Source organism: Cetorhinus maximus, chromosome 21, assembly GCF_964194155.1.
Source record: "Cetorhinus maximus chromosome 21, sCetMax3.hap1.1, whole genome shotgun sequence".
Taxonomy (NCBI): domain Eukaryota; kingdom Metazoa; phylum Chordata; class Chondrichthyes; order Lamniformes; family Cetorhinidae; genus Cetorhinus; species Cetorhinus maximus.
This window is the reverse complement of record NC_135899.1, coordinates 95,509,709-95,522,055: the sequence shown is the minus strand read 5'-3', so window position 1 is coordinate 95,522,055 and position 12,347 is coordinate 95,509,709. Positions and strand designations below refer to the sequence as shown.

General features: G+C 44.6%; 1 protein-coding gene across 1 annotated transcript in view; it reads left to right on the top strand.

Annotated features, from left to right (window-relative positions):
* Nucleotides 1–12,347, top strand: part of LOC144696155 (uncharacterized) — a 220,931-nt gene that overhangs the window by 31,300 nt on the left and 177,284 nt on the right. The window lies entirely within an intron of this gene.

Here is a 12,347-nt window from a genome sequence, read left to right as displayed (position 1 = left end):
AGTAAGAAGTCTCTCTGAGCTTTCTGTGAGGGATTGAATCATCACGAGTAGAGCTTTTTTACTGTGAAATCCACTCCATGCTCACGCATTGCCTCTTGGGTTCCCCCCTGCCTGTTTCTCTTTAAGGGATCCACTTGGAGCGAGCCTAGTTTCTTGCAATGCAGCAGTGTCCACATTGAGCCTTGTAAGTTCTTTGTTGATCACAGCTGTCTTACGTGCATCATCAGCCTGCAGAAGGTCATCGGTAAGGCACGGACACATACTTTCCAGCTTACAGTGCAAAAGACCTGGTGTCGTCTTTGTTGAGTTTGTCTTGCCTTTTGCATAGTTAACAACCCGCTTGTCGAGAGATGCCTGTAAGCTCCAAGCACCCACTGAAGCAATCAGGCCATGGTGGGACAGCACCTAACTGACTGGGGCTTCCCAGCTTGAGGCGATGGAAGGTGTCCAATGATCTCTTCCACTGTCAGAAGTAACCCTTGGTGCTCATGCTCCAAGCCAATCGAGCGAGAGCTTATAACCAGTAACTGTTTCTTTCTGTGTTGTGCCAACGTAAGCTGCAAAACTGGAGTATCCTCTCCAGGGCACACGTCTGGGCAAATAGTATGGAGGCCCCGACTTGCCCAAGCATCAGACCCCCCTCCTCTCGGCATTGCTAGTGTTGTCCAAAAGAAAGGATAAAACCAGTACTGTTTGGTACATCTGCTGCAGGAGTTGCTGTAAAGCTGCCTGCGGAACTCCTCTCTGGATTTTCTGTCAGGATTTTACTCTCTGAGCTGCCATCTCTCCCAAGATACCTGCAGAGGGGCTATTTACTCATAGCTGGGGATTTGTGGGCACCAGGGCGTAACCACACACCGCAGGGCCTGCCACACTTCTGTAAGCTGGGCCTCCCCTGAGTCCCCTGTAGTTTAGTCTGGGTCTGCAAGGTACCCAGTTTACATATCTTGCCAAAGGGAGGCACTACATAGGGCCTGCTGACGAAGATGATACATACTGGCGGGAGAGGCTGAAGCACTCAGCTCTCTTTTCACAATAGTTATACTGCTAGACAGCAGTGAGAGCTGAAAGCAAGAGGTGACAAGCAGGCTGACCACTGCGCATCACCCAGTATGCTAATACGCTTGACGCATCATATCAACCAAGACAAACTAATCTGTAATGTTACAGCTTCGTGCTGTCATGCTGAATTATTCTCTCCACAGATGCTGTGAGACCTGCTGAGTTTTTCCAGCACATTCTGTTTTTGATGCTGAATTGTCATCCATTTGGAAATCTACAGTTTTTTCTTTTTGCTATTTGGCTCCTCTCAATCCCTCTCTCCATTTGGCCTGAACCATTAATGTTTTCCATTCTGAATCTATTTGGAAATGTTTTGTAATAGGTGTCTGTATGTTCACAACGTATCTCCCTGGGCGAGGGCAAGGGTTTGGGTTATAATTGTAGGAGACTGGCAATCTTCAAGGGAATACTGGCAGAGTTAGATGGCACACAGATGGCAGCATCCTCAGCGTTATAGAGTTCTTCTTGGATGCATTTCAATTATTTGACCGTTGCTACAGACAGCAATGTTAATGCTAAGAAAATGACTCATGGGCGATAGATATCAAACTAGGGTGGCAATACTGCTCTAAGTTGGCAAAAACAAGATTAGTGAGCTTGTTTGAATCTTTATTGACTTGTTAGTTTCTGATGTAGAATGTAATGCTGATGAATGAATTCAAACCTTTTAATGCTGGGACCAGACACAATTGTTTAATCTTTAATTTATACAATGGGGAATTAGAATAAAAGATCTGGGCAAAGTACTAGGGTGAATGTAGTAGAAGCAGTATATGTTTAAATCTAGAGAGATGGAAGCGAAAGGATTTTTAAAGAAACTTTACTCAGGTTTCGTCAGAAATGCCATGCTTTTCAATGCATGTTGTAATAGATTCAACAATTACTCACAGCTCCCGCTTCTTTCCGTTCACATTGCAAGGCAAAATGAGCAACATTAAAGACCTGAGTAAAACATCATCAAAAAAGGGTGATCTTCATTAAAGATAAACTTCATTAAAGAAAACTGTAGGAGCCATCACTCAGAAGTTTGATCAGGTGACTAGCTCAGCTCTACAGGCCCAAAGCCTCCTTGGTTCAACTGACAGATTGAGTTGAGTGAGCGAATCCACAGCTGGAATGATCGGAACAGCTGGAACCAAGGAGAGGAAAATTAACCCGGTTTCGAGATCATTATCCAGTGACCCCAGACCAGGTAGGTGATGGGGCAAATTTAAAGAACTATACAGCTCTTCCCTTCATTTCTCTTCTAAACATATAAAAGGAAAATACCACAGATGCTGAAAATCTGAAATAAAAACAGAAAATGCTGGAAGTACTCAACAGGTCTGGCAGCATCTGTGGAGAGAGAAACAGAGTTAACGTTTCAGATCGATGCGCTTTCATCAGAACTAGAAAAAGCCAGAGATGTGATGATTTTAAGAGAACAGAGGCAGAGAAAGCGGGGAGGGGAGGAAAGACCAAAAGGGAAGGTCAGTGATAGGATGTTAGGCAGGAGAGATTAAATGGCAAATGGATGATAGTGCAAGGCGTAAGGGAGTGGTAATGAAGGTGTTCTGCTACACTTGGACTTTGCTCACTTCCCTTCCCACCGTCCAAGGCCTCAAATCCTCCTTCCAGCTGAAACAGCAATCAATATACTTGTACTTGTTTCAATTTAATATACTGTACATTCTGCTGATGCTGCAGTCATTTCTATACTGGGTAAAGTGGGCGATCACCTTGTAGACCAATTCTATTCAATCTTCAAGCGTGATCCTGAGCTCTCATATTCACCTGCGATTTGAATTCTCTTCCCCAATTGCACTGTGACCTCTCTGTCCTCAGCCACCTCCACTGTTCTAACGAAGATCAACGGAGGCCCGAGGAACAGCTCCTCATCTTTCTGTTAGGCATTTCACAGCCTTCCCGACTTAATATCAGGTTAACAATTTCACATCATAATGTCTGCCCCATTTTTAGGACAACAGCTGTTGGTACTGATTCTACTCTTACTCCAGACCCATCTTTTATTTCTCTACTTACCATATTACCATCTACTTTTGCCTTGCTTCATTATCCCTTAACCCCCTCCCCCTCTTTACCTTCAAAATCCATTGTGCTGTAACTTCCGAGCTCCCAAGCGTCGGATTTGGGGGGATACCCCTCTCAGAACTTCAAGGGTCAGGATTTGTAAAACAATTGCCCAGAAGTGCAAACTTCCTCTGGGCAATTGCCCTGCTCTGGGAACCATCCGAAAATGTGATTTAAATTACAAATTTTGGATGGTTCCGGCTGTGTTACACAAATAGTTACCCAGAAAAAGTTAGAAGAATTAAAAACTCTTCTAATTTCTGGATAGCTATTGTAAAGACACAGACTGGCCCCCGCATGGGACTCCCCCCCACACCCTCCAGGGGCTTCCCCCCACCCCTCGACTACCCACCCCACATGGTATTCCCTGCCCCCGACCTGACCCTCAACCCCGCCTGCCGTACCGATCCCCACCTATCCAATGCGATCGGTCACCCACCTCTCCCACACCACCCCCCCACTCCCGCAGGCCCTACCTACCTCCAAACTGGACCTCACCCCCAACTCTGACAGCCTCCCACCCCATTCGATGTCCGACAGCACCCCCCAATGTCCGTACCCCCACACCCTTCAAATCCTAGCCACTTACCTTAGAAGCTTAGCTTCTCCCTGGCCTGTCAACTTCAATGGGACCTTTAAACTTAACTGGTTTACGGCAGCTGGAGTCGTAAAAAAGGGGATGTGCCCTTCTTCGATCCGACTCTGCTCGTCTGCGATGCTGGGCTTCAGAGACAGCTGCACTGCCTGGATCTCACCCGGCCTGGGTCGGAAGGTCGGAACAATTTTCCCGTAAATAATTGGGCACGGAGTGGCAATCCAATGCTGATTGCCTCTCCGAGGAAGTTATGGCCCATTATATCCCGAACCCTTTCCAGTTCTGATGAAAGATCATTGACCTGAAACTTTAACTCTGTTTCTCTATTCACTGGTGTTGCTGGAGCTGCTGAGTATTTCCAGCATTTGATGTGTTTATTTTCTCTCCTAAAGATGTTGGCTTCTTGCTGGGAAATGGTTCCAGGGTGCCCTCTGCTAGCTCATCAATCATCCATAAGGTTTCCTATAACTTCTACCATTAAAACAACTTTTTAGTAATGTTGGAACATAGGAAATAGAAGCAGGAGTAGGCCATTCGGCCCCTCGAGCCTGCTCCACCATTCAACTAAATCATGGCTGATCTTCTACCTCGATGCCATTTTCCTGCATCATCCCCATTGTAGACTCTGCTTATTCTCTGGCATATGGGGGCATATTTCATGATATGCACTCCTGACATGAAGCTTCATCCACTGAAAGCACATGTTGGGAATTCATGTGTGGAGGTTGGGATCCTCCATAGGCTTTTCCACCCATGAAATTTAAAGACAACATTTTTTGGGGCCTACAACATCAGTACCCAGATTCCTGAAATGTACTCATCATGGGTGAAGTGCAAGTTACAGGAATTCACAACATTTATCCTGTATCTTTGAAAGGTGGTTTCATCTCAATGATTACAACTTGAAATTGGGTTTGCTCTTAATGTCAGTCAGTTCCAGCATTGTGGAACAAAGAAAGATTTCAAAATTCAGGTCCGGTATCTAACTTCCAGGAAAATTTGATAATCCAAAGGAGTTGTTTTTAAAAAGGTGAACAGAAGTACAGAGGTGAAGCTTAGTTTCAGAAACTGGACTGAGGTGAAGCATTAGTCCAGCTTTATACTGTGTCATACAAAGGTTCATCAGTCACAATGGCCCATGAATAACATTCTGGTCCTGAAAGCTTTGTTCTACAGGTTTTAAAGAAGACGTTGAATTCTGCGATTTCTTCCTGTTTATTTTTTTGGTTCTCACTCCTTTCCATCAATTTTCCAATTGACGATTTTTGTAAACTGAAGTTGCTGGTGAAATCCAAATATGAAACTCTGCCAAGTTGGCATTAGAAACCAGATTTAACTGCTTTGATTTTTATACTGTCTAAACTTTAGTTTTAGAATACAGGAACGAGTTTACAAAACAAGGTAAGTTGAAACCTATACCCTGTTTGAACCCATAAGGAGAGAATGGGTACAATAACACACACCAATGAGGGAGAGTTCCAAAAAAAGAGATTTTTCTACACTATTTATTTCCCCTTTCCTCTTGTTCTGTTTAATGTGTTCATCTGAAATTTCCCTTTTCACTATTATAGTCACCAAAATCATTCCACACAAGAAAGAGCATTTGACCCAACTTAGTTAATTCTTCCTAAAGACCCCATTGCAGCGTCTAATTGGCTCTTAAATGATCCTGAGCTTTAACCTGGGACTATTCATGTGCTGATCTCTTGTGTGAAGAAAACTGCTTTATCAGTGTTAAATTTTAAATAAAAAAAGAAAATTCTACTGGTAGCAAGTGAGGAGAGAGAAACAAAGTTAACTGGCAGGATTTTGGATATACTTTGGGACCCCAATGTTGGGACCAAATAGGGGGTCCCAAACTCACACTTACTGGCAGTGGGACAGGCTTAGCAGTTTTCCTAATTGGTTGCCTTCGGGCCCACCGTCCAATTGAGTGTGGTGGGCAGGTTACCAATGCTGCTTGTCCAATCAAATGGATGGCAGCTCTGAAGCCTGGGTGTCCCAGTGGCAGAGGTGGGCACTGCAGGGGGTAGGTCGGGGCCTGAGAAGTAGCCTCAAAGTGCAGGCATCTCAGGGGAGGTAAGTAAAAAGTTAAGCATTAGAGGGGCCAAACAGGCAGGCCTCTCTGGAAGGCTAATTGGGATCACGGGGCAGTCTCCCCGCCAGCGACCCACTCTTTGAGCCATGGAGCCTCCGGCTCTGTGACCCCCCCACCCCACCTCCCCGGGCAGCTACAGGGAGGCTGTTTCTATGAAACTGGCAGTCTCCACACAAGGCAGGGTCTGCTCCACCACCAGCAAAATGTCAACCGGCCCAAGAGTTGACTCTAAATAGGTCAATAAATATTCAAATTGCCTGATTGCCTCCATTCGATGGGCAGCATGTGTGTTTCCGGTCTCACTGCTGGGATGAAAACCTTCCCCAGAGGAAGGAAGGAGTGGGGAGCCATCCCGATGTGGTTCCGCTCTTTCCTCCCAGCAACCCCTGCCACTCGGGGATGGGGAAAACCCGGCCCAATGTTTCAGCTCTGTGACCTTTCAATAGAACAGACTAAAGTTTAACTTTAATTAGTTCCCACCCACCCCCACTCCTGTGAAAATGAATCCTGTTTTGGGCAGTTTCTCAATCTGGTTAAGTGGAGGATTTTCAGTTCTTGCAACAGCTGCCTCAGAGTGTTCAGTGAGCTGTTGTTTGATCACTGCTCTCATAGATGTTGCATCTACTCAATGTGCTTTTAATATTTCATAAGAACGTGGGTAAAACTCTGCAGTGCCAGAAGTGGTTGTTGAGTGTTATACAATAGTGTTAACCCCACCTTCTATGTAAACATCAAAAGCTGCTCATGCACTTTCTTTTATTCATTGGATGTGGGCATCATGGGCTAGGCCTTATTTTGTTCCGAGGGCATTTTTAAGAGTCAACCACAGCATGTGTGACTTCCTTCCCTAAAGGACCAGATTAGTGAACCAGATGGGTTTTTAGTAACAATGGTTTCATGATCATCGTTAGGTTTTTAACTCCAGATTTTTATTGAATTCAAATTCCACCATTTGCCATGGTGAGATTCAAACCCAGGTCCCCAGAGCATTACCCTGGGTCTCTGGATTACCAGTCCAGTGACAAAGCACCATGCCACCACCTCCCCATGGCTAAAGAGGCTAAAACCATCTCTTTTAGGTTGGTAGCACTCTTCTGAGTCTATTTGTACATTCAAGTTCCACTCCGAGCACCCATTACCTATCAGTTTAGGCTCTGACTCCTCGCGACCCTGAATTGGATAAGGCGGTTCTGGAAAAGTGAGTGAGTTCCACTCCAGGGCTTAAGCAATGAAGGCAGACTTTCCAGTTCAGCACTGATGCAGTGCTGCACTGTTCAAGGTGATGTCTTTCTGATGAAATGTTAAACCAAAGCTCTGTTCTCTCAGGTGAACACAAAAGATCCCATGGCACTATTCTGAAGAAGAGCAGGGGAGTTCTCCCTGGTGTCCTGGCCAATATTTATCCCTCAATTGACATCACACAAACAGATTATCTGGTCATTATCACATTGCTGTGTGTGGGATCTTATGTGCAAATTGGCTGCTGCATTTCCTACATTATAACAGTGACTGTCCTTAAATTATTTCATTAGCTGTAAAGCCCTTTGAGACATCTTGTGGTTATGAGAAGTGCTATAGAAATGCAATTAGAATTTCACAGAAAGTCAGGATGTGGTGCTTCTCCTCGAGCTGTTCATGAATGTCACAGGATCATACAGCACAGGCGGAGGATCTTCAGGCAATTGTGTTTGTGCCGGCTCTTTGAAAGAGGTATTTAATTTGTCCTACTGCCCTGATCCTTCCCCATTGATCTGTAAACAATTCTTTTTCAGCTATTTAACCAATTCTGCATGAAAGGTTATTATTGAATCTGCTTCCAATGCTGTTCCAGGTACTGCATTCCAGATCATGAATACATGGCAGCAGTGGTGGTGAAGAGGTTAATGAATTAGCAGACACATAGGCCAGGATTTCCCAGTCGGCGAGCGGGGGGCGGGGCTCACTCACCGACACGTAAAATGAGGCGGGATGATGTCGGGCGGAACTCCCTATGTCACCCCGTGTCATTTCCATTTTCAGGTAGGTGGGGGCTCAGCAGAATCAGCTGTGCACCCGCCGACCTGTCAATGGCAATTGAGGCCATTGACAAAGTAATTAAAGTAATTAGTGGACCTGCCTGTCCAACATTAAGGTTGGTGGGCAGGCCGGGAGCCCTGGTGGGCATTGGAAAAAGCATCAAACCTCATCCACGGGCGGGATGAGGTTTCATGTAGTTTTTTAAAAATTTAATAAAAGTGTATTTAAAAGCGATTGACGTGTCCCAACTCATGTGACAGTGTCACATGAGCGGACATGTCAGGGAATTTTTTTTTTCCCTCTCTTCAACATTTTGTATTGTGGAGCTGATCTCCCTGAGGCAGCACTTAGCCTCAGGGAGATGAATGTGTTCTTTCGTGTGCATGTGTGAAGGAGCGCAGTCCCGGCTCAGGGAATCCCCCCTCTCGCCCGCACAGGGAGTGCATAGCGCTTCCTTGCAGACGTCATGATGGGCAGGCGTTAGTTGGCCCGCCCACGTAAAATGGCGGCGCACCCCCAGTCGGGGGCACCGATCGGAGGCACGCCCCCTCCTGAACTTCCCCCCCCAACGGAGGGGGAGAATTCTGCCTGTGCAGTTTTAGAATGTGGTGCTAAATAAATTTTATTTTGAGATGCAAATGACACTTTCTCAGACACCCCAAACCTTTGATTTCTGCACAGATTAATGCTTTGCTACTGTGCTCTGGAGCTGGACACTAAGACAGATACTAAGGGCACCTAGCAACTAGAGAGGAAAGGCAGCCTATCTAAACTGAAACCACTTAGAATAAAACAAAAATGCTGCAAAAAATTGTTTTGTTTATTTTCAATACTTTATCTAGCTTCATTTTGCAGAAACGTTCTGTTTGGCCCCAGAAATAAATGAGATACATTTTGAGGTATTAAAGATATCAAGGGATATGGGGACAGCACAGGAAAATGGCATTGAGGTAAAAGATCAGCCATGATCTAGTTGAAAGGCAGAGCAGACTCGAGGGGCCAAATGGCCTACTCCTTTTGTTATTCTTCCACAGGATGTGGGCTTCGCTGGCTGGGCCAGCGTTTATTACCCATCCCTAATTGCCCTTGAGAAGGTGGTGGTGAGCTGCCTTCTTGAACCGCTGCAGTCTATGTGGTGTAGGTACACCCACAGTGCTGTTAGGGAGGGAGTTCCAGGATTTTGACCCAGCAACAGTGAAGGAACGGCGATATATTTCCAAATCAGGATGGTGAGTGACTTGGAGGGGAGCTTTCAGGTGGTGGTGTTCCCATCTATCTGCTGCCCTTGTCCTTCTTGGTGGTAGAGTTTACGGGTTTGGAAGGTGCTGTCGACGTAGAGAGATGCTGCAGTGCATCTGCTCCTATTTCCTATGTTTTCTAAATTTAGTATTTGAAACATCCTGAGGTCCAGAGAACTCTTTCCGTTTCACTCATCCACTGCTGCTTTTGTATTCAGCTTCAAACTACTAAAAGAAAAGTTAAGCGTTGATGCTTGTTAATTGTCTTTTATGGTCAATGGGAATAGTCAGTGTGTAGAACAGACCTTCAGGACGAGTAGTGGAAGAATTTAAAAAATAATGGGTTGTTGAAAAGGGGAGGTGGTGGATGTTAAGGATTTTTTTTGGTGGATGATACAGGATGAACTAAATATCCTTCTTTATCTGTAACTATCATGACCCTGTGTCGCTGGGTCAAAATCCTGGAATTCCCTTCCTAACAGCGCTGTGGGTGGACCTACACTACATGAACTGCAGTGGTTCAAGAAGGCAGCTCAACACTACTTTCTCAAGGGCAACTAGGGATGGGCAATAAATGCTGGCCCAGCCAGTAGCGCCCACATCCCATGAATGAATAATCAAAAAACATTTAAATTGTTTGGGAGAGCACAAGGCAGCAAAAAATCTATAACAATTCTGGTAAACTCCTGTTTAAAATCTGTCAGGAATTGACAACAACACTGCAATCTTGGTCAACCTGGAACAACAAGGCCAAGACATCATGGTGGTAGGGACAAGGCCAGGCAATCTGGAAGGCTTGTGGGTAATGGTATAGCTGATTTCCAGGGTCTCGCCAACGCCCCTTTCCCAGTCATCCACTTATGTCACTATCCACAATTATATACAGCAAGATGTCCAGACTCATCCTCCCATCCTCAGCACCAAATTCCTGCTTCTCTTGGCCCTGTTTTCTGACCCCAAGAATTTTGACTGGGTCAGCAGTACAGTCACAAGTGATTATATTTACCCCAAGAAGTGGCCAATCTCACAGATTTTTGCAACTGATCTTATTTCACATTTTTGTTACATGTTCAGTCCTGATCTAATAATCCACTGGAATTAGAATTTAAAAAAGGATGTTTGTTTGACAAAGCCATTTTTGTGCACTAGAACCAAAACGCCAGTTGTTAAACCAGTTGATAATACGTTTTGCATCAATTTAATGTGGTTTTACCTTTGCAACTATAGAAAGTTAGCAGCGTAATCCTGATATTGTACTGACGGTACTTCACTATGGGGCCACCTGAATCGACAGCACTTTGGCTTCACTTCAGTTGTAGTACAACTACAATCAGGGCAAAATGAAGCTTAAAACATTTTGAAGTGGTTCACTTTATAAATTTCATCCTTCATATAATAAATGAGTTGGTATCAGGTGGTGTTTGTTAGCAATGGGGATAAAACTCAACTTTAGTAGGGATACAAAATGGAAGGTGTATAATGGCCAGCCAATGGGAGGGTGTATAATGGCCAGCCAATGGGAGGGTGTATAATGGCCAGCCAATGGGAGGGTGTTTAATGGTCAGCCAATGGGAGGGTGTATAATGGCCAGCCAATGGGAGGGTGTATAATGGCCAGCCAATGGGAGGGTGTATAATCCACTACTGCCTGTTTTGCCTTTCACTGAGTTGTAGCTGAGTATTTCTGTATGTATAGGCACATAAGTAGAGCTAGTCTTTTCCTGATTAGAAAATTGATGCAGTTCCACTGGTACTCTGCATTGATCTACTCAGGTACTGGTCTTAGACTGGTAGCTGCAGGATAACTGAGTGCTAAAGAAAGTGATTGGAATGCATTTGCTTGAATGTTACAGATGCTAACTCCACTGCTGCTTTCTTTTATTAACGGTTACAAATGCATCAAAGTCTCCAATTAGTGCATTTTTGAACTAGGTAGTTGCAAACTTGCAATATTTTGGGTTTGTAAATTTGCGTGAACTTAAAATTATATACTAAATGATTTTAGAAACGTCAATGAAACTAATAGAGTGCATAGCTTTTATTTGAAAGTCAGATCATGGGAACAGTAATTATCAGCCTGTGAGTAACAAAAATACCATTTAAAGCAACTGGCTGTGACCTTCACACCTTCACTAATGTTTTAACACATTTTATTCTTAAACCTGTAGCTAGCAATTTTAGGAACTGCATTTTAAGATTATCATTAATTCTTCCTTGTCATGAGTTTGGAGCTTTGACAAGGCACTCTACTAGCTAGTTGCAACCGGTGAAGATGCAACACCTGCCCCTTTACTTCCTCTCTCCTCACCGTCCAAGGGCCCAAACACTCCTTTCAAGCGAAGCAGCATTTCACTTGCTCTTCCCTCAATTTAGTCTACTGCATTCGTTGCCCCCAATGCGGTTTCCTCTACATTGGAGAGACCAAACGCAGACTGGGTGACCGCTTTGCAGAACACCGTCGGTCTGTCCGCAAGCATTACCCAGACCTCCCTGTCACTTGCCATTTCAACACACCACCCTGCTCTCACGCCCACATGTCCATCCTTGGCCTGCTGCATTGTTCCAGTGAAGCTCAACGCAAACTGGAGGAACAGTACCTCATCTTCCGACTAGGCACTTTACAGCCTTCTGGACTGAATATTGAGTTCAACAATTTTAGATCATGAACTCTCTCCTCCATCCCCACCCCCTTTCCGATTCCCCCCATTTTTTTCCAATAATTAATATAGATTTTTCTTTTCCCACCTATTTCCATTATTTTTAAATGTATTTCCATCCATTGTTTTATCTCTACCTTTTGGCCTTTTTTGATTCCTTCCACCCCACCCCACCCCACTAGGGCTATCTCTACCTTGCTTGTCCTACTTTCTACCCTTAATTAGCACATTCCTCAGATAATACCACCTTCAACACCTCTTTGTCTTTTTGTCTGTGACATCTTTTGGTTATCTCCACATATCAGTCCCCCCCCTCCCCTTAAACCAGCTTATATTTCACCTCACTTAGTTCTGTTGAAGGGTCATTCGGACTCGAAACGTTAACTGTGTTCCTCTCCGCAGATGCTGTCAGACCTGCTGAGTTTTTCCAGGTATTTTTGTTTTTGTTTTGGATTTCCAGCATCCGCAGTTTTTTGCTTTTAGCAAAAGTACCTGGTCTGTCATGATAGTTAGTCTCACACCTCATGGCCGCAGAGGCATTGTAATCAGCCTCAACTGGATCAGGGGCAGGAACAAAATGCCAAAGATTCTTGGTCCTAATCAATATCGAGA